This window comes from Cryptomeria japonica, chromosome 9, assembly GCF_030272615.1.
Source record: "Cryptomeria japonica chromosome 9, Sugi_1.0, whole genome shotgun sequence".
In the NCBI taxonomy this organism is placed as follows: domain Eukaryota; kingdom Viridiplantae; phylum Streptophyta; class Pinopsida; order Cupressales; family Cupressaceae; genus Cryptomeria; species Cryptomeria japonica.
This window is the reverse complement of record NC_081413.1, coordinates 421,432,768-421,453,221: the sequence shown is the minus strand read 5'-3', so window position 1 is coordinate 421,453,221 and position 20,454 is coordinate 421,432,768. Positions and strand designations below refer to the sequence as shown.

At 34.1% G+C, this 20,454-nt stretch overlaps 1 pseudogene; it reads right to left on the bottom strand.

The window, feature by feature from the left end:
- Nucleotides 1–18,992: 18,992 nt before the first annotated feature.
- LOC131073463 (membrane protein PM19L-like) lies at nucleotides 18,993–20,454 on the bottom strand (annotated as a pseudogene).

The window sequence follows — 20,454 nt, the reverse complement described above, 5'->3', positions numbered from 1 at the left end:
AGCAGATGTGTTTGAAAGATAGTCAGGACCCCATTCATACTCATTTGAATCAGTCTCTGAATCATCTACCTGTTGCCTGCCAGTATATGTGACTGGAATTTTTAATGGTGCAAACAATTCTCTGATTCTTACAAATTCATCTCTTATATCTTCAGGAACCTCAACTTCTTATATTATCGTAGCTGATATCATCAAAGCTTGAGCACTGACTATTTCTTTTTTCTTGACTGTTGATTCCTCTCTCTCTTTTCTACGCTCTTCTTTTGTCTGTTTAGTGTTTGCTTCATGTAATATTAAAGGCGATATCTTTTTCAAGCCTTTAGACTTAGAAACATGTTTTTGTTATGATGTCTTTTTAGGATTGTATCCCAGTCTAGCTTTATCATGTGTGGATTTGGTTTGTAGCTGAATTGGTTCAGTAATACCTTCTTTTTGTTTGCCCAAAGGACCAGTACCTGAGTACCCCATGCACTGAATCATTTTGTAACCATGACCATACTGGTTTGAAGAAATCTCACAATGTCGTATCTCCTCATTTGGACTATCTTCCTTATAGAGCCAGTTAAGCACAACATCCTCTTCTATTTCATCTGCCAAGGAGGTAGAAGACTGTATAAAGAGACCATCATATATAATATTCGGAGCTGGAGTTTGGGTTCTCATAGCCTCTGATGGCTTGCCTAACTGTTTTGGTGATGGAGGAAGAGAAACTAATGATAATACTGGTTCTATCTTGTAGCTATCCATGCCGGTATCTGTAATCTTCAATCTATTTTCTAAGTCTTTGATCAATGTTTCTGGATCTTCATTTGGAGAGGCTGCCCTATTATGAGGCACAAGAGTATCTGCACCTTTTGTCAATGCACTACAGATGACATTTGTATTAGCCAGAATATTGACTTCAGCTCCATTATAAGGAAACTTTAAGCATTAGTGATATGTTGAGGGTACTGCCTTCATTTCATGAATCCATGGCCTGCCCAACAATATATTGTATGACAATGGAATATTGAGAACCTGGAAAAGGACATCTCTCTCTACCAGTCCCACTCTGATTGGTAATGATACCAAACCTTTGGAGGTCCTCTCTTCTTCATCATAGGCTTTAATTGTTATTTTCTTGCCTAGGTCAATAACATTTTCAGAGAATCCTAGTTGTGTAAGCAGATGATAAGTACAGATATTCAACCCCGCGCCTCCATCTATCAAAACATGTTTAACTCTGTGTTTGTGGATCATGGCTTCAATATGCAATGGCTGGTTATGTGGATGATTTAATGAGTTGTCATCTTCCTCAGAGAAGGTCAAATAGTGAGGTGAAGTCAGATGACCCACCATAGAATGAAACCGATCAATGTCTAAATCTTTTGGAACGTTGGTAGTGAGCAATGCTTGGTGTAAAATTTCCTTGTGAGCAGATGAGAGCTGTAGCAATTCAAAAATTGAAATCTGAGCATTTGTCTTTTTCAACTGTTCAACCATGCTGTATCTAGAGGATGATGATGAGGAGGTTAATCTTTTAAATTTGTCCAAGGTTTATTCCTTTTGTTTATTTGGCATAGCTATCGGATTTGATGTCTCTTGAGCCGGTTTGGAAGAGCTAGCTCCTTGGAGAGTGACTTTCTTTTGAGATCTGGTCAGAGCTTTTGCATATTGTGATTCATTTGGTTTATCTTGAACTATAATCACATTGCAATATTCTGAGTGTGAAGGTTCAATCATATTGATAATGTTGTCCTGGCTGGCATAAGCATAATTTACCTTGGCACCTCCTTTGGTCTTTAAGGAATCACCTTGTTCATAAGCAGGCAAAGGGTCTTTAAATGCTTTATGATCAACATTGGTTGGGTGATTCCCAACAACAAATTTACCAGCGTCTGTGAGATCCTGAATCTCATGTTTTAGCTTCATGCAATTGCTTATGTTATGACCCTTATTCCGATGGAAGTCACAGTATTCATTTTCTCTCCACCATCTTGGTTTGACATCTGTATCATATGGTCTGGAGTTATTTGGTAGTGTTATGAAGTTGTTTGCCAATAGAGTTTTGAAAGCCGACTCATATGATTCTTCAAGAGGAGTAAAATCACGCTTAGGTCTAGAAAGCCAAGGCTTTTCTTTGAACCATTCCTTTCTTTTCTTTGGCTGATTTTCTACTGTAATTTCAGCGGCTTTAAGTGCTTGTGTAGCACTGGCCAGATTGAATATTGTTGATTTTGAGTTGGTTTTGATAGTGTCTACTACTCCATCATTAACAACATTCTTGTTGTTGTCTTTGGAAAATTTCCAATACTTGTTCTTCTCTTTAGAACTGGATCCTGTTTGTGTTTCTTTCCAAGGTGTGATATCTCCTTTTTTTATGAGCACATCTTCCATTTGAATGGCATTATCTACCATTTTGTTAAATGATGGGTGTACTTGCATTTGTATGCTATATTTCATTTTGGGGACCAAGTTATTGACAAATATATCCATTTTCTCAGAGTCCGGGATAGGTCGTGGGTACCTAGAGAACATCCTTCTCCAGCATTGGAGAAAAGTAAGAAGAGGTTCCCCTATTTTCTATTGAGTATTACAAAGATCAATCATAGTCATAGGATGTCAAATGTTGTATGAGCATTGTTGTAAGAACAATTGGATTAGTTCTTCGAATGTTTTTATTCCTTTGGGTAGACTTGAGAACCATTCCATTGCTTGACCCCCTAAACTCCTTGGGAAGAGATGCATAAGGTACGTTTGATCATGCATGAATTCCATACAAGAAGCACTAAATTCCCTGACATGATCTTGAGGATCTGAGGTACCATCATATTTATCAAATTTTGGGATTTCCACTCGTGAAGGGAATGGAGGCATGTGTAAATTCTTGTCAAATGGGAAGGGACATATTGCTTCCAGAGAATATTGGTTCGGGGAATTGTCCTTATTCTTCAGGTCTGTGAACTTTGTTCACAAAGCTATTAACTGTTTGTGTACCATGAGTATAGGTGAGTCTTTCCTCTTAGTAACAAGTGTCTGAACATCATATCCAATAGGAAGTTTAGCACCTTGATTTGCTAGTTCTAAGAAATAGTCTTCCTTTTCTCGGAGCATGATAGCTTTCATCATTTTTCTAAAGTCTTAGTCTTTCTGACAGTCAAGGATATCTTTTTCTGGAGGTTCAGTAGCTTCGTCAGTCTCACTTGATGATGAGGAGTCATTATGATTTTCAGGGATATTATGGTCATTTTTGTTTCCATCATTGTATTCTGTCTCATGTATAGTGGGAGATTTCGGTTCATCAAAAAGCGGTCCACCTGATGACGATGGTATGTTAGTGAGGGGATCCTTCACGTAGAATGGATTATCTTGATAAGTGAAGGTTTTCTCTTTGGCCTTTGTCTTACGAGAACTACTGGTTTGAATAGGCATTTTTATGGATTAGTGTGACCTAGAGTTATTTTGTGATGTAGAGGTCAAGATCAATTTCAGAGCTAGTTTGTTCTGTTTAGCGTATTGTTTTGGGGGAAACAACTGAGATTTTGTCTGATTTCAGGAACGATATATCTTGTCTAAGACATTTTCCTGGGTTGATTCTAAAATTGTAACTAAGATTCAGTCTGATTCAGGAATGATATATCCTATGTAAGACGTTATCTAAGTGACTTGAATCTGATAGGTAGTTTTGATTGAACTAGCTGAAGAGTGATTGACCAAATCGTGCAACAAAAAATGGCAGAGGTACACTATCTTGATCTGTTTTATGCTCAGGAAAATGATAACCAGTATTATGCTCACTGTAGACTGTGTTTTTGGCAATTTTGAATGTTCTATCTGACAAAACCAGAGACTCGTACGACTAGGTTTTTGAACCGGACGACAATTTATCAGTTGTAGGATGACAGAATTTTTGTTTCGTATGAGTTGCTGTCTTATACCATACGACTAATGGGCATGTACAGGATGACAACAGACTAAGGTCAATTCTGTCTTGTACAAGACAAAATACAATGCAGGATGATGAATTATTTAGACTCATATGATAGATAATCTAATATAGAACGATAATTGAGTAGATTCGTACGACACAGGACTGGTGTAGCACAATAAATTATCAGACTCGTATGACTGTTCACAGGGCAAAGACTAAAAATTTTGAGTTTTCTGACTGTTGAGCATGACCAATTGAGTATGACAAATTCTGAGATGGACTAATTTTTGACTGGGATTGACTATCTTCTGACACAGACAGAGTTTTGACTTAGGATGGACTAGTTTGTGACACAGACAGAGATTTGACTTAGGATGGACTAGTTTCTGACACAGACAGAGTTTTGACTCATTGAGTTGTTTCTGGTCTTCACTGATTTTTGGTATTTCAGTTTTTTTGTTTTAGGGATGAAAAACACAGAAAACAAGTAGTATTTATAGTGACTCCAATCACAGCATGCAAACCCTAAGGAATTTGGTGAGGAAAGAAAACCTTTGCTTGTAGACTCAGGTACACACCCAATAGCTAATCAGAATACGGCTGCTGAGTCTCACACAATGGATTCTCAACGCCGTATTATCCGACTCCAAATGCTAATGGGGGCACGAAATGACAAGTATCTTGGGAGAGTTACTATCTCTCTTGCACAAAGATTATCCCCCTTTCGGAGATGAACCAGGTAGCTTCTAATTTTAAATTGGATTTAGTCAGGGATCCGTTCGGCGCATCAAGGTATAAACTCAATTAAGAGGTCTCCCAGCCTTGAAAACCAAGGTTTAATATACCCGAAGGTACAGAGGAGAGCTATTCCCGAGCATTGTCATTGACTTGATTTTCATCAAATCACATTTATTTTATAGTGGGTTGGATTACTTGGCATCTAGCCATTCCGACTTAGGTCATTCCCCTCACACCGGCCGTAATGGCTTTAAGAGTTTTTCAACCCCTCGGGAGGGTAGGCCTGCTAAAGATGTACAAATCTCAAACAAAGAAAAAGCTTCAAGGGACTGGATTTTTGATTGTCTAGAAAAAGACAAGAGCATACTCTCCTACCTCTCAGAATTTTCTAAAAAGCACAAAAGACAGATTTGTTCTTTAACCAGATAGCAAGTTAGGTTCCTAAAAAATGAATTTAAAGAATACACGATGTTTAGTTGATTCTCCTTAGGCAACCTGCAAAGACAACAAATCAGTAGTCATATTGTCTTTGTGAGACAAGCAATATTCTTTGATAAGCGTTCTGCAAAAAATAGTTAGGCTGTGAAAAACTCTGAGACAGATAGATAAACAGTCAAGGTCAGTCGTCAGAAATGAAAAATATGAAATTTTTCCTCTTTTACCAGAAAATACAGAATCGTACGACAGAGTCTCGATTCGTACGAGATAGGAAACAGTATAGTACGAGACCAGATTGTTGATGATGTTGGATCGTATGAAAGATGATTACTACTTGTACGACAGAGTGTATGCTCGTATGACTGGAGTGTCTACTCGTACGATAATATGTTTGTAATTCGTGTGACACCTGCAATTTGTCGTTTCATCCTGTAAGAACTATCGTACGAGATGTATGGACAAAAAACCAAAAAATCTGAAACCTAGAAAATAAAAAAAAATAAAGCAGTCAGTCTTGGAGACCAAAAAAAGAAAAAAAATGTAGTCTTCGGGCCCCATGGTGGGTGCCAGAAATGTGTGTGTGAAAAAGTGAACCTGTAGCTGCAAGCACAACACTTCAATTAAGTCATTATATGCATGGTTAGTAATCAATAAGCAATATGAAATAAACCATAGCAAAGCAACTAATTGCCTTCTAAAAGATGTGAGTATAAGATTGCTCTCAAATTTTTATAAGCAATACCAATGACTAGACTACACCAAGATGAAGGATTTGATCTATATGATATTAAGCTATATGGATGCAAGATGGATGAGTAATTCAAGCAAATTCAAGCAACAATGCATGCAAGCAATAATGAATGTAAAATGGATGCAAGTAATCTAAAAAAGCACAATGATTTCAATGACTCCAGAGCGAAATTAGCGTGATAATAATTTCCAAGCGTGTTCTCAAAAATTTCTAGGGTGAATTGGAATGAGAGCTGAAGACTGAATTTATAGAGAATTACAAAAAGCTCAATTTAGGATTAATTGAAAAATAATTGAGAAATCAGGTTGAGTTAACCTTGAGATAGATTCCAATTATAAGTTTAATTGAAATGCATTCAAATTAGAAGTCCAAGTTGCATTGGAAAATAATAATAAATTAATTCCATGCACATCTGATAAAAATAGATAATTCTTCAATTTAATCAAGAAAAGAGTTTTCTTAATGTAACTGAACTTCTTTTTCTAAAAAGCTTTGAGTTCCAATTTTAGAGAATAATTCAACAATTCAATTAAATTGATTTTCTGATTTCAAGTCCTAAATTTAGAAAAAGAAATAATATCTCAAGTTTGATTTCTCTCTCTCTTCAATTCTTTTTTGTTTTGACTTTTGTTTTGTTTCAATTCAACTCTTTGTAATAAATTAATCCTTTCGCATGATTGAATGGCAAAGTTATTAATTAATTAAATATGCAAAGATATTTAATAAATTAAAATGGGATAATTGATCAAAATGATTATTCTTGAAATAATTCAATTAATTAAATAAATATTTAATTAATATTGAGTGGTTGATTTGCCATGTGATTTTTGATAATTAAGGAATTAATAATGTGCTCAAGATTGATTTAATTGCCTTTGGATAGGACCTTGGTGATGTTGTCGAGATTAGGGGCCCATGGTTTAGATGACCAATTTTAGGGTATTACAGGTCCTGCCTATGGAATTTTATGTTAGACTGCAGGAGGATTATCTCTGACAGACTTGGAACCTGGGGTCCAGGGATAAATCTCTTTTCTGGTCAGATTCATGGGGTGGATATAAGGCTATTGATAATATCCATGACTCTGGTGCTACTCGTATCCTTCTTGAATCTCCTAGAGGACCCCTATTAAACAACTATATCTCCCCTTCAGAGGATGGGGCTGGTTGGTAGTGGATCGAGAAGGAAGATGAGGATATCTCGGTAAGGGATAAACAAAAACTTATTTCAATTCTTAAATCAAGGAACGTTCCTTTAGGTCAGAATGAGGACAAGCTTGTCTAGGATGGCTCCCTAAGAGGAGAATACAACTCCAAGGATGGGTACTCTCTCATCTCCAAATTGTTTATAAGACCTATGACTGAGCTTCCCTTGAAACTTTGTTGGGATAAATACTGTCTGCCTAAGGCAGGGATCTTCTCTTGGCTTGCGATTCAGAACAAGCTCCTAACTATGGACAAATTTAGAAGAATGGGGTATGAGGGCCCTAGTAGATGTCCTCTTTGTGAGGCAGACTAGGAAGACACCAATCATATCCTCCTTAACTGCTCCTTTGCTTACAAATGTTGGATCTGGTTCACCAACAAACTTGAATGGTCTGCAGCCTTCCCCCACACCATCTTTGGAATGCTCAAGGCATGGCCTCTCCTCAGGCGTGGCTATCTCTTTGAAGGTTTATGGACAACTCTTCCTTCTTCCATTATGTGGGAACTATGGAAGCAGAGAAATAGACGTCTCTTTAAGAATGAAAAAATAGAGGTTCCCAGAATCATTAACAGGATAGAGTGAGCTATCACTGAGCTCATGAACAACTGACTATCATCAAGCACATTGAAGAATGCCTCTATCACTTATTGGGATGAAAAGATGATAAAAGGTTGGGAAGGCTTATCCTTTCCTCCCTTTGTAGGAGATGGTCCGATTGCAAGTCTTCAATCAAGGGATGCATGCAGATGGTAGCCCCCAGGCGAAGGTTGGATGAACCTAAAATTTGATGGGGCATCCCGTGGCAACCCAGGGCAAGCAAGGATAGGATGTGTTGTTCATAATTGGGAAGGCAAGGAACTAGCAACCCTTGCCTCTTCGGTTGGCATCAACACCAACAATTGGGCAGAACTTATGGCCCTAGTGTAGGGTCTGCATTTATGCAGGAAACTAGGAGTTAAGAACTTGAAAATTGAAGGAGATTCGGCTATAATTGTCAATGCTCTGAGGAAAGGTAGTATGCCTAATTGGAGACTAAAGACTTTGTTGTCAAAATCTCTTGACTTATGCAGAGATTTTGATAGGTTCACGGTCAATCATATTTATGGGGAGGGCAATAAAAGAGCGGATGAGTTGGCCAACTTGGGAGCCGATGGCATCAATCTCCTATCTATTCCACCTTAAGGAAACCCCTTCTTTTGTTTTCATGTCCTAAGTGGTCATTAGCATGTTTCTCCTTTCATCCCCTTATGTTTCTCTTGCCCAGACTATGTTTTAACCCCCTTATTTATTCCTCTTCCTGCCCCCTGTATTTATGTATAGATACTCAGACAAACATTTAGTTTAAATATGCCCATATATATGTTCTCCTAGACTTTAACTTGAGTAGTTAGGCTCAATCCATGGTCGGATATAATCATTAAAACATAAATCTCAATCATATATTTTTATTCCTCTCCTTCATACCCATTTAGTCTTCCATCCTTTAGCCCAAGGAGAGGCCCCTCGTCTAATATTTTTGCATATACTTATCTGGGAACTTTCATTATCAGACCTTCACCTTGATTCAGTCATCCATCCTCATATCCAGCCTCTCATCAGCATATATATATATATATATATATATATATATATATATATATATATATATATATATATATATATATATATATATATACATGTATAGATGTATATATACATGTATACATAGATATATACATGTATATATACATATATATGCAGGTTTTATCTCACATTCTTGTGGCCCAGGACCCTTTCATGAATTATCTGGGACATATAAGCACTCTCAATGCATGTAATAATTTTCTCTTTACAAATATATAGGCATTTCACATATATATATATATATATATATATATACATATATATACATATATATATATATATCTACATATATACATATATATACATATATATACATATATATACATATATATATATGTATGTATATATATATGTATATGTATGTATATATATATGTATATATATGTATATATATGTATATATGTATATATGTACATATATACATATATATATGTATATATATACATATATATATGTATATGTATATATGTATATATATGTATATGTATATATGTATATATATGTATATATGTATATATATACATATATATATGTATATATATACATATATATGTATATATATACATATATATATATATATACATATATATATATATACATATATATATATATATATGCAGGTTTTATCTCACATTCTTGTGGCCCAGGACCCTTTCATGAATTATTTGGGACAGATAAGCACTCTCAACGCATGTAATAATTTTCTCTTTACAAATATATAGGCATTTCATATATATATATATATATATACATATAGATATATATATATATATATCTTAACACCTATATTAAGTCAGATCCTTGATTCACATTTACAGGTATATATATACAGTCATATATATTCTTATTTATATATATATATACATTTATATATATACTTATATATATATATATATATATATTTTGATATATATATATATTCTTATTAGTCTCTTGAAGTTTCCTGATCTTTCATCCTTGAACATCGGGTTAACTTATCATCTTTATACATCACAACATCACTATTAAATATCTTCATGTCGTTCTCTATCTGGAAATAATTGGACAAAATATGGTTAACACAAATTGACAAGTCTCTGTCCCGATCTAGTTCTGCCTCTGCTCGATTCTTCTCATCATCGGACTCTTGTTTCCACCGAGGATACTTTTATTTCGAATATTACTTCGATCAAGTATTTCCTTCTTTCATCGAAATACTGTATTCGGTCACTATGGCTATTTCCTCACCGATACCCATCTGATATTCATTGGGTTTTTATGTCAAAGAAACCTCAGGCTTTGGTGACCTCCTTTATTTTTTCCACCAAAACACTTCTTCCATCGAAATAACCATGCCCTATCGGCGATTGGATCTATTGTCAAACCAAAGCCTTTCTTTATCCTCCCTTTTCATCTTCCACTGATAAAGTCGCATCGGTGAAACCATGTATATCAGAGGCATGCCTTTTAGTTCCCTTGAAACCTATTTCCTCATTGATATCTTTATCAATGTAGCTTCCTTTTGCCTGATCGACATTATTCCTTTCGATGAGAACATTCCTTTCGATGAGTCCTTTTATGTTGCACCAATGGTATTATCTCCTCGAAGACCTTTTGCCACTGATGAAAACCATCTCCACTTTCCTCAATATCTTTTGTCGATGGAATTACTGTCTTCGATGAGTCTTTTCTGAAGTTCATCAGCACTTCCTTTCTTCTATGGCCCTTCTATATCGATGAGACATCGTTGGGTCTCATCGATATTATTTGAACTCGGATATCTTAATAAGATGCTTTTACACCCGCTTGATGACTTGTGGGCTACCATGGTATTAATGAGTCTCTTGAAGTTTACTGATCTTTCATCCTTGAATATCAACTTAACTTATCATATTTATAGATCACAACATCATTGTTTTATATCTTCATGTCGTTCTCTATCTAGAAATAATTGGACAGAATATGGTTAACACAAATTGACAAGTCTTTGTTCCGATCCAGTTTGCCACTGCTCGATTCTTCTCATCATTGAACTCCTGTTTCCACCGATGATACTTTTATTTCAAATATTACTTCGATCAAGTATTTCCTTCTTTTCACATTGAAATACTATATTCGGTCACTATGGTTGTTTCCTCACCAATACCTATCTAATATCCATTAGGTTTTTATCTCAAAGAAACCTCGGGCTTCGGTGACCTCCTTTATTTTTTCCACCGAAACACTTTTTCCATCGAAATCATCATGCCCTATTGGTGAATGGATCTATTGTCTCACCGAAGCCTTTCTTTATCCTCCCTTATCATCTTCCATCGATAAGTCACATAAGTGAAATCATGCGTATCGGAGGCATGCCTTTTAGCTTCCTCGAAACTTATTTCCTCATCGATATCTTTTATCGATGTAGCTTCCTTTTGCTTGATCGACATTATTCTTTTGATGAGAAAATTCCTTTCAGTGAGTTCTTTTTATGTCACATCGATGGTATTATCTCCTCGAAGACCTTTTCCTGTCAATGAAAACCATCTCCGCTTTCCTCGATATCTTTTGTCGATGGAATTACTGTCTTCGATGAGTCTTTTCTGAAGTTCATCGGTGCTTCCTTTCTTCGATGGCCCTTCTATATCGCTGAGACATCGTTGGGTCTCATCGATATTATTTGAACCCAAATATCTTTATAGGATGCTATTACACCCACTTGAGGACTACTGGGCTACCATGGTATTAATGAAAATGATGATTATATAACCATTTTCATTCTCTTATTCAGATTTATCCATCTTAGACTCAGATGTTTAAGTATTTCCTCCTTATATTTGATCACTCCTAAATTTAGCTTTTTCAGTCTTGCCGCTCTGCTAAGATAAGCTTTAAGACTAGAAGGAGGCAATACCTTACATTAATGAGCATAGGTATATAAACATGCTGGCATATCTCACTCCCGGATATATGTGATCATGGATATATAGGTATTATTATTTATGTAGATATTGCCTTCTTTTAGGACTAACACTTACCTAGCTATCCTCATCTCTATTTTACCTTTTCGGTCCCCTATATTCTTGATGTTTTGTCTCTTGTTTTGTTCTTAAGAATCTTTCAGCCTTTAATGTCTCTAGGTTGCTTTAACTTAGCTTCGTAATTTTGTTAAGCTGTGTATATGCTATGCATCATCCTCTTCCCTGTGTATGATCAGCCCCAACCACCTTCAGGCTTTCTTGGCCTTCCATGGTTGCTATATATATATATATATATATATCTTATCATCATTCACATTATATATTAGGATTTTGTTCAGACTCACATCTATATAATCATATTCATATATAGTTTCCTATTTTCTTGACTGTTCTCTCAATTTTAAGTTGAATCAGTCTCAGATGCATATGTCAATTTTCCTCTTTCTTCTAGTAATCTCCAACATCATATTATTAGATTAAGGGTCAACTTGATAAAATTTTATCTCACTTAAAGCTTTCCCATGACACTCAATAAGGGCTTGGAAGGCTCTCGAGCCATATTCTTTAAGATGGTAGCTCACTGTGATCTCTTTGCAGGAATATTTATGGAAATTGCCTCATTAATATTTATTGAGTTTATGCTCTTCGATGGGTAATCACTCTCGCATTATGTTTTTGGAGATTATATTTTGAGTTGTGTATCCTAACAAGGTGACCATCCAGCAGGTATGATATATTGTATAAGTTGACCTGTTCGGTTTTCCTTTTCCTAACATTTTGGTGAGAGTTTTTCTCAAGATTTTGTGCAGCATAAGGAGCAGAGCATGTTTAACCCTGTGTTTCAAGAATAGCAAGAATTGTTGCCCACAAATGGTAGCATCACCCCAAGAAATGGGCAATCTGCTGCTCATCTTTACACAGAGGATTTCTACATACAATCTTTATTATTTTGGACAAGTTCCCTTTGTGATCTTGTATCTCCATTTTGTATTGCATTCTTAATTTTTTCTGATCCTTGAGGGATCTGGGCTAGACCAGAGGTTTTCTTCCCTCCATTCTTTCCTACCAGTGCCTGCACTGAATGGGGGTGTAAATGTAAATCTATCTATTTTTTAAATTAATAAAAAATTTTGGCCTCAGCCTTTTATCGATCAATATATATATATATATATATTTCACTAGATGAGAGAATCTTCTCCAAAATGGTATAATTTTTTTTTGGTAATGATAAATTTAGTAGATAAAAGGTGACGCTGAATGAAAACTACTAAATTAAGCTATATTGGACTTTAAAATATTGTTATGAGAAAAATATACATCAAATTTCTTTTATTTTTTTTTAGCACTACAAATATATGTCCTCTATTTGGAAAATTAAAATCATGAAAAAATAAGTTTGTTTTCATATTTTTTGGTGATGCTGACTAGAACCCTGATTTTCAACATTTTTCAGCAATCAAAAATCTATCTTTCAATATGTTAAAGTAATATTTTATTATCTAATAATTATTTATTTAATTATTAGTCTATTATACTCTATGCTTAAGCTAAACTTAGGAATCTTATAATTGTTTGGGGTTTTCACCTTTAGGGTTTCGAGTATCCTTTTATAAGGATTCTCTCTTTGTATTTGCATAACAACTGTAATTATTGAATTACATTCTTGTTGCACAATCAATATGACTCCTCTTTTCTGGATCTCTGAATTCTAGTCTCCATAGCTTTTTTGCTTCTCTCCTTCTGTGACAGGTTTGCATGCAAGTGATCTTTGGGAGCTATAGAGTTGATTTTTCCTCAACTCCAATATGGTATCAGAGCTCTAGATCTGCATGCCCTTGTGTTCTCTTCATGAGAGTTTTTGGGCCTTGTTCTTCAGATCTGTGTATATGGGGGGTTGTGCAGTTGTTTTTTTCATTTCTGGGAGTAGCTTATTTTTTTGTACATTTTGGTGCCAAAAGTACCTCACGGTTCTGTACCTGCAAATGCGTCAGAAAATTTTCATCAACTTTTTTTTTTTTTTTACCCTCTTTATGCCCTAAAAGAGGGGTTTTTTCTTTTAGCTGTAACTTGGTCATACAGAGGCGTTTTTCGACAAATCGTATATCCTCGAAAAGCTCTTTCCAAGCTCTATCTAGAGCTAGAGGTTTGAACTTTTGATTTTTCTTTTTTGATGGTGTTTTTTTTCTGTCAAAGCCAAAGGTTCATTTTTGCACTCTAGGAGACATAACTTGAGCATCCGACCTCCGTTTTTTGAAAATATTATATTGTTGGAAAGCTTGTTCTGTGTACTTTTCAGTCATATGAGTTTTCTTTCTAGATTCTTCTCCAGGTATATTTTATTCAATTTTTTTCTTTTCAGCACTCTGGTGAATATCTTGGATGTTTCAGGTCCTGGGATCTCTTTATTTGAGTAGGATGTATCGTCTTTGGTTGTTCTTTCTATTTCCAGTCTTCGGTCTCTTTTGATCACTGTAGCCTTTTATTTATGCAAACACACTGAGATAAAGTGCCATCCTGCATTGTATACTTGGGATCTTGCACATCTTGTGCCTTACTGTAGATGCACTACTTATAAAGTGCCATGGGGGGGTTGATGTTTGCCTTTTTTGCCATCTACCTTTGTCACGTGAGTGTTTCTTCCATAACATTAGCCTCATGATGTGTATCAAGTGAGTGTTCCTTCCACAACACTATGTACTTTCTCTGCACCTTTTCAATGTTCCTGGTACTTCGTCATGCAGTTGTTGTTGGTCATTCTTTTCAATGTACCTGTCCCTCTCGCTTTTCAACAATATGGGGAGGTTTGTCATGTTGTTATAATGCTTGCTTGGTTCGATTGATCAGCCCTTCAAGCTTTGGTATTTCATACCATCTATATCTTCGAGTTCAGTTGTTTGCCTTTGTTTTCCATCTGATTTGAGTAGTGTCATTTGAGGGCACTTGTGCAGATTACAGTCTTCTCTACCTATTCATTTTCTATTTCAAAGGAGGTTCTTCAGATCAGCAGTTACTCTTCAATGGTGTTTGTAGCTATTTCATGCTTCAGTGGTGTTCTTCTTCTTTTTGTTCCTATCTTCTGGAACACTCTTGTTTGGAGGCTTCTTAGTCCTTCACTTGAGCTTTCATCTCTTCTTGGAGAGGAGTTTTGTTCCCATAGGGTTTTCTCTTTTTTCTCCACTTTACAGAGATTTTATTGTACTTGGGTACCTCATCAGGCCTAGCTGTCGGGACCCATTGTTGCTTTCATGCATTTTTTTAGTCCTTAGTTGTTTTTAGCTACACCCTAAGTTCATCTTAAGGGGGGTTGTTAGAGTAATCTTTTATTAGCTAATTATAATTATTTATTAAATTATTAGTCTATTATACTTTATGCTTAAGCTAAACTTAGGAATCTTATAATTGTTTAGGGTTTTCACCTCTAGGGTTTCGAGTATCCTTTTGTAAGGATTCTCTCTTTGTATTTTCATAACAACTGTAATTATTGAATTGCATTCTTGTTGCACAATCAATATGACTCCTCTTTTCTAGATCTCTGAATTCTGGCCTCTATAGCTTTTTTGCTTCTCTCCTTCTATGACAGGTTTGCATGTAGGTGATCTTTGGGAGCTGTAGAGTTGATTTTTCCTCAACTCCAATAGAATATATAAAAAAATATATCATTTAAAAAAAAAAATTAAAAAATAACAACAGACAAATTTCATTTAATATTTCTACATTTGATCAGTTTACATCATTTTAAAATTTAATTTGGAAATGCCACTTTTATGTGGTTGAAGTTAAACAACTTTAGTTGTATTGGCCACTTCCTTTATAAAAGTGTGACACAACATTGTGTTTTTACCCAGATATAGAGGGAGGAAGTGAGAGGGAGAGAGAAGAGAGTGTATAAAGAGAGGTAGAAAGAGGATAGAGGAAGAGTGATAGAGAGAGACAATTCTAGAGTTTGGGAGAGATGAAGAGAGTGAGAGAGAGATTGAGAGAATTTTGATGGAAGCTTGTTGATTACTAAAATTTGACCAAGTCTAAAAAATTATAAGATCTAAAACCTAGAATCTATATTATAACTCCTAGAAATCTGAAACCACTCTCAAACATCCTACCAATATATACATGAAATATAACTTAAAGTATAAGAAAGAAAATAGAAAGGAAAAATATATATTGAAATGTGTCTTATACTTTAATGTTGTATTTCATGTAAATATTCTTCTTTAGAGATAGGGTCTAACTTGAAGACAATATAAAAGGAATTCTTATGTTTGGCTCTATCATTCTAAAAATGCATTTATATTTGGTTAGCACCAAATTTGGCACTAGCCAAATGTAAATACACTTTTGTATTTGGTGACAAAAATGTGAAAAATATAATTTTTCATTTGGAGAGTGCCAAATTTGGTGCTCGCCAAATGTGAAAAATTGAGCACCAAATGTTTTGAATTGACTAAGCATGAGGCTTGGTCATTTTGAGCCATTTGGCGTGGACCAAATATGGTGCTCAAAAACACCCCATTTCAGGACACAAACAAAAAGTGGCATCTTAATTGTGTCACATCTTTGTGCACTTACTCACAACAAAGTGCATCTTTTCAATTAGTAAAATAACAAGAGTTCATCATTTCAAAATAATGTGATTAATTTACAACTATATGAAACTGATAGGATTCATAATTATGGGATATCTAAGAGATTTGCATTGAGAAGATTGTACATTAATCTAATAATTCATCTCTTGTTGCTCATTTGAAATTGAATGTCCATTCAATATTTTTTCGTTATCATTAAATTTACTTATTTATTTTAGTCTTATTTGAATATTGTGCTTGGAATTTAGTTTTCATGTAGTCATTTTTTTTAACTATGATTTTGAGCGGATTAATTAGAATCAAAGATGAGTAAAATTTATGTCTTTATAAGATATTATAACTAGATATTCATATAAAGGAATGCATCCTTATCCTTTAGAAAACTTCACCAATAGAGCAACTTCTATAATTAATGCAACTCTCTATTAAAATAATTTTCTTAGTAAACCAATATTCTTAAGAGTAAATTTTTTAGTAGACTAAATACCACATGGAAAATCGATTTCCAATATTAGTATTTCCCAATTTATAAAGCTTTGGGAATTTATTCTCAAATCACTTTCTCAATTTGTAGCAACTTTTTCAAAGTGTGTTTCTTATAATCATTATGTAATGGTGAACATTTCAAAACCATGCTCTTTTCCCTTTATGTTTTAGGCCTAATCCTACCAGATTATCCTTTATACAATAACAAGTCTATTTAAGCAACATATTCTTGAGCTAAATTTGGATAATACACTTATCATAACTTATCAACCCATGAACTAATTTTGATCCTTTATCATCCATTCACCACCCTACTTTAGATAAGTCACTTTCACATACATGGGTATGAACCTTAAACTTCAAAAGTTCAAAATTATATTTGAATCTTACTTTTTTTAACGAGCCATTGTGAGACAACCTAGCATTAATTTATGAGAATTTGTGCTATGTTGTCTTTAAAGACATTCCTTACCCATTCAAAATTATGAAGAAATAAATGCAAGGAAATTCCAAAAGAGAGAGCATTATCATAGCAACATGTTAGAATATCCAAGTTGCATTGTTTATTTGTATCATAATCTTAGGCATACTATATATATATTTTTTTATCTACATTAATATATATTAACCTTTGTTAACTCATTTTGTATAAGAGATTGATTAGAGGAGAAAAAATGATTTCCTAGCTAACTTTCCAAATAGTTTATCTCAATAATACCCCACTTTAGTTATATGTATAGCAAGCCAATGCACATCAAGTCAAAAATCATAAATTTTCTTCTAGTTCACTTTTATGGGTTCTTTTATTTCTACACATTGGATACACTTCTATAGATATATGTAGATTTTATTTTCATAGGATAGATTTAAATCAAAGTGAAATGGAGTCATTTTATAAATTTTGAGTGATCCATCTAAGAAGTTTCTATTTGTTTACATATTAGGAAATCAGTTCCTAGCATCTTTAGCAATATATTATTCTTCCATACATGTTTTGAGTTAAGTATCATATTTCAATTTTTATTCTACAAATTTTTATCACACTTTATTGTTGTAGATGTTGATATAAAATCTTGGTATAGATGAATATAATAAGATGAATGCATTGAATTGGGGGTAAGAAATGTTCATAATAATGCAATCATGTTACACCAAATGGAAACACATTATGAATTGTTCCACCAAGCCACAACTTGCACACATTATATCACACATAAAGAAAAGAAAAACCTCACTCATTAAAATCCATAACCTATTAGTGTTGTAACTAATTGTTTTATACAAGGTATTTAAAATAAGAGTGTTTTTTCAATATTTTCACACAATACCAATTTTAGCCCAATTTTTTCTACCAATGTTGCATTATAAGAGAGGTAAATAATTATAATTTTTCTTTTTCCAATCATAATTATTTAAATTTTTATATTTTGGAATGCATATTTTATTTATTTTTACCAACTACTCTAAACTTTAATTTATAACCAAATAATAAATTTGTAACTTGTTGAGAAACACTTTAGGAATTACAAATAATGAACACGTAGTGTTGACAAAAAAAGTGGCAAGTTTACTAAATGTTGATTGTATTCTTATGACAAGCGATTTGATCTAATTCAATAGTAGTTGATAGAATTCTAGAATACAATTTAGAGAAAATATGCAATATAAAAGGAATTGGTGATTTAGAAGCAATGAAAATAGATTATGGATGATGCCTTTTTATACTTGACTTAATATATAAATTTGTTAAAATTTTTGGCATAAGCATTGGGACATAATGGATAGCTGGATAGGTTGGATTTGTGAGTGTAGAACTTAATTAAATCAGACTCATGGGTGTGAAAATGAATTGGGATAGATAGCTTGATGATCTTGGAGATTATCTAAGTAGGATTAAGATTCTATTTTTTATGTCAAATGAATCAAAGGAAATTAAGAATCAATCAAAATAATATGATAGCACAAGTTTTTAAAAATGATTTGAAACACCCACATGTAACTAATATGAAACAAATAATAGAAATGTAAGATATACGCATTTGATTTATTATTACATTCTTAATTGCATACAGTCATAGAGTCCAAACTATTTTAATTAAATATAATGTATGAAAACTTTACATATTGTTGTGAATATATATAAACTATGCTTTAATGCCAATCTCATGGATCCATTAAATTTATATTCAAAATGTAGAATTAATCATATTGTAAACATCTGAATCTTTGTGTCGAATGGAGCCGATCCAATGTGTATAAACTGTAACTTCCACATACACCTCAAATAAAAGTTTGCAACCCATACATCACAATTTGAATAAAAGAATCTTACATCAGAACAGGCTTATAAATAGTAAAAGGCACACAATCTTACAATCAAAGGCATTGCAAGCTTTTAAAAACAAAGCCCAAGCCAGACCAAACATTCGTCCCACATTGAACTTGATTTTCTAAGCTGGAAGTGTGTTTTCTTTTACAGGCTCTGCAGTAGTCGTGGTGGCAACATCTTTCTCTCCACAGAAAAAGTAATTTCCAGCAAAGAATCCAACATGGATGACCATCATGTAAAACAATTTTGTTGCAGACAGAATGATTATGAAGGCTTCCAAAGCGATCTACACAGACAATATATCATCATATATATAAAAAGCCACAAATTCTCTGCTTTTGAATACTAATAGAGGGAAGAACTTTTCTATCAAGTAGGTTTGCAGTGTATAAAAAATTAATGTTATGGAGAGTTATTATGATATATATAAAATATTCCTAACTAAAGCAAAACCACTTACAGCTTTGGGCTTCTGCCATGTAAATGGATCTCTTTGCATGCCAACCTGCAGGGTTTGTAATATGTATGCATATCAGTATAAGAAAGAATTCATTTTGGCTTACAAGTATTGTTAAGAGTTCTATTTAAATAGATCCAGGACAAATCATTTGAAAGAGAACCTATTAAAGATCATTTTGAATTTGTAAATTTTTCAAACCGTATGATTTTAATTAAAAAAACCTGTAAACTTTAATAGTTCATAACCCCTTCCCTATTTCAGTCAAATGTATTCTATAATTACCCCATGGCAAGAAGAGTAAGAGCTCAAGCAGTGATGGCGGATGAAGCAGTTGAAGCCAAGCTCTCTGCTGTCCACACTCGAAGATGATGGAGCCCTGAAAGACATGAAGCTGCTCCTACAGCTCCAGCTATGAGGGAAAATATGACCAGAAAACCAGTGGCTTCATTCCCTATGGGGAAAAACAATGGTGAAAATGAGAAGCCCACTGGTATGCTACTTTTGGGTCCTGCTAAAAAAACATAAGCCATTTACAATCAATCAGAATTCACAGTAATACTACTAACAATCAGCAAAAATCAATAGGAAAGATCTGAGTTTACCAGTAACATAATGATGGTCAATGGCATTATTGAGTGCCCAGCCAGCAATGCAAGCAACAGTAACATACATGCAGAAATTCAGCACCAACAAAAATCCAGCCAAAGATTTCACTATTCTCACACCCATTTTAACAAATCTTCGAAATAATACAAGAGAAAGAGCTATTTCACAATTCACAGAGAGAACTATTCTGTACAATGAACAAACAAAACAATTCCTCTGAGTGCAATGGAGAGGATGGGAAAGGGTATTTAAAGAAGGCAGTGCAATGGAGAGTATGGTAAACGGGTTTATTCCATTTCTGAGCGACTGGTGTACCCACGGGCTGGCTCTGACCTACTTTGACAAGGGAATAATATTTTTTTTTCTGCTGCCAAAAAACGGCTAG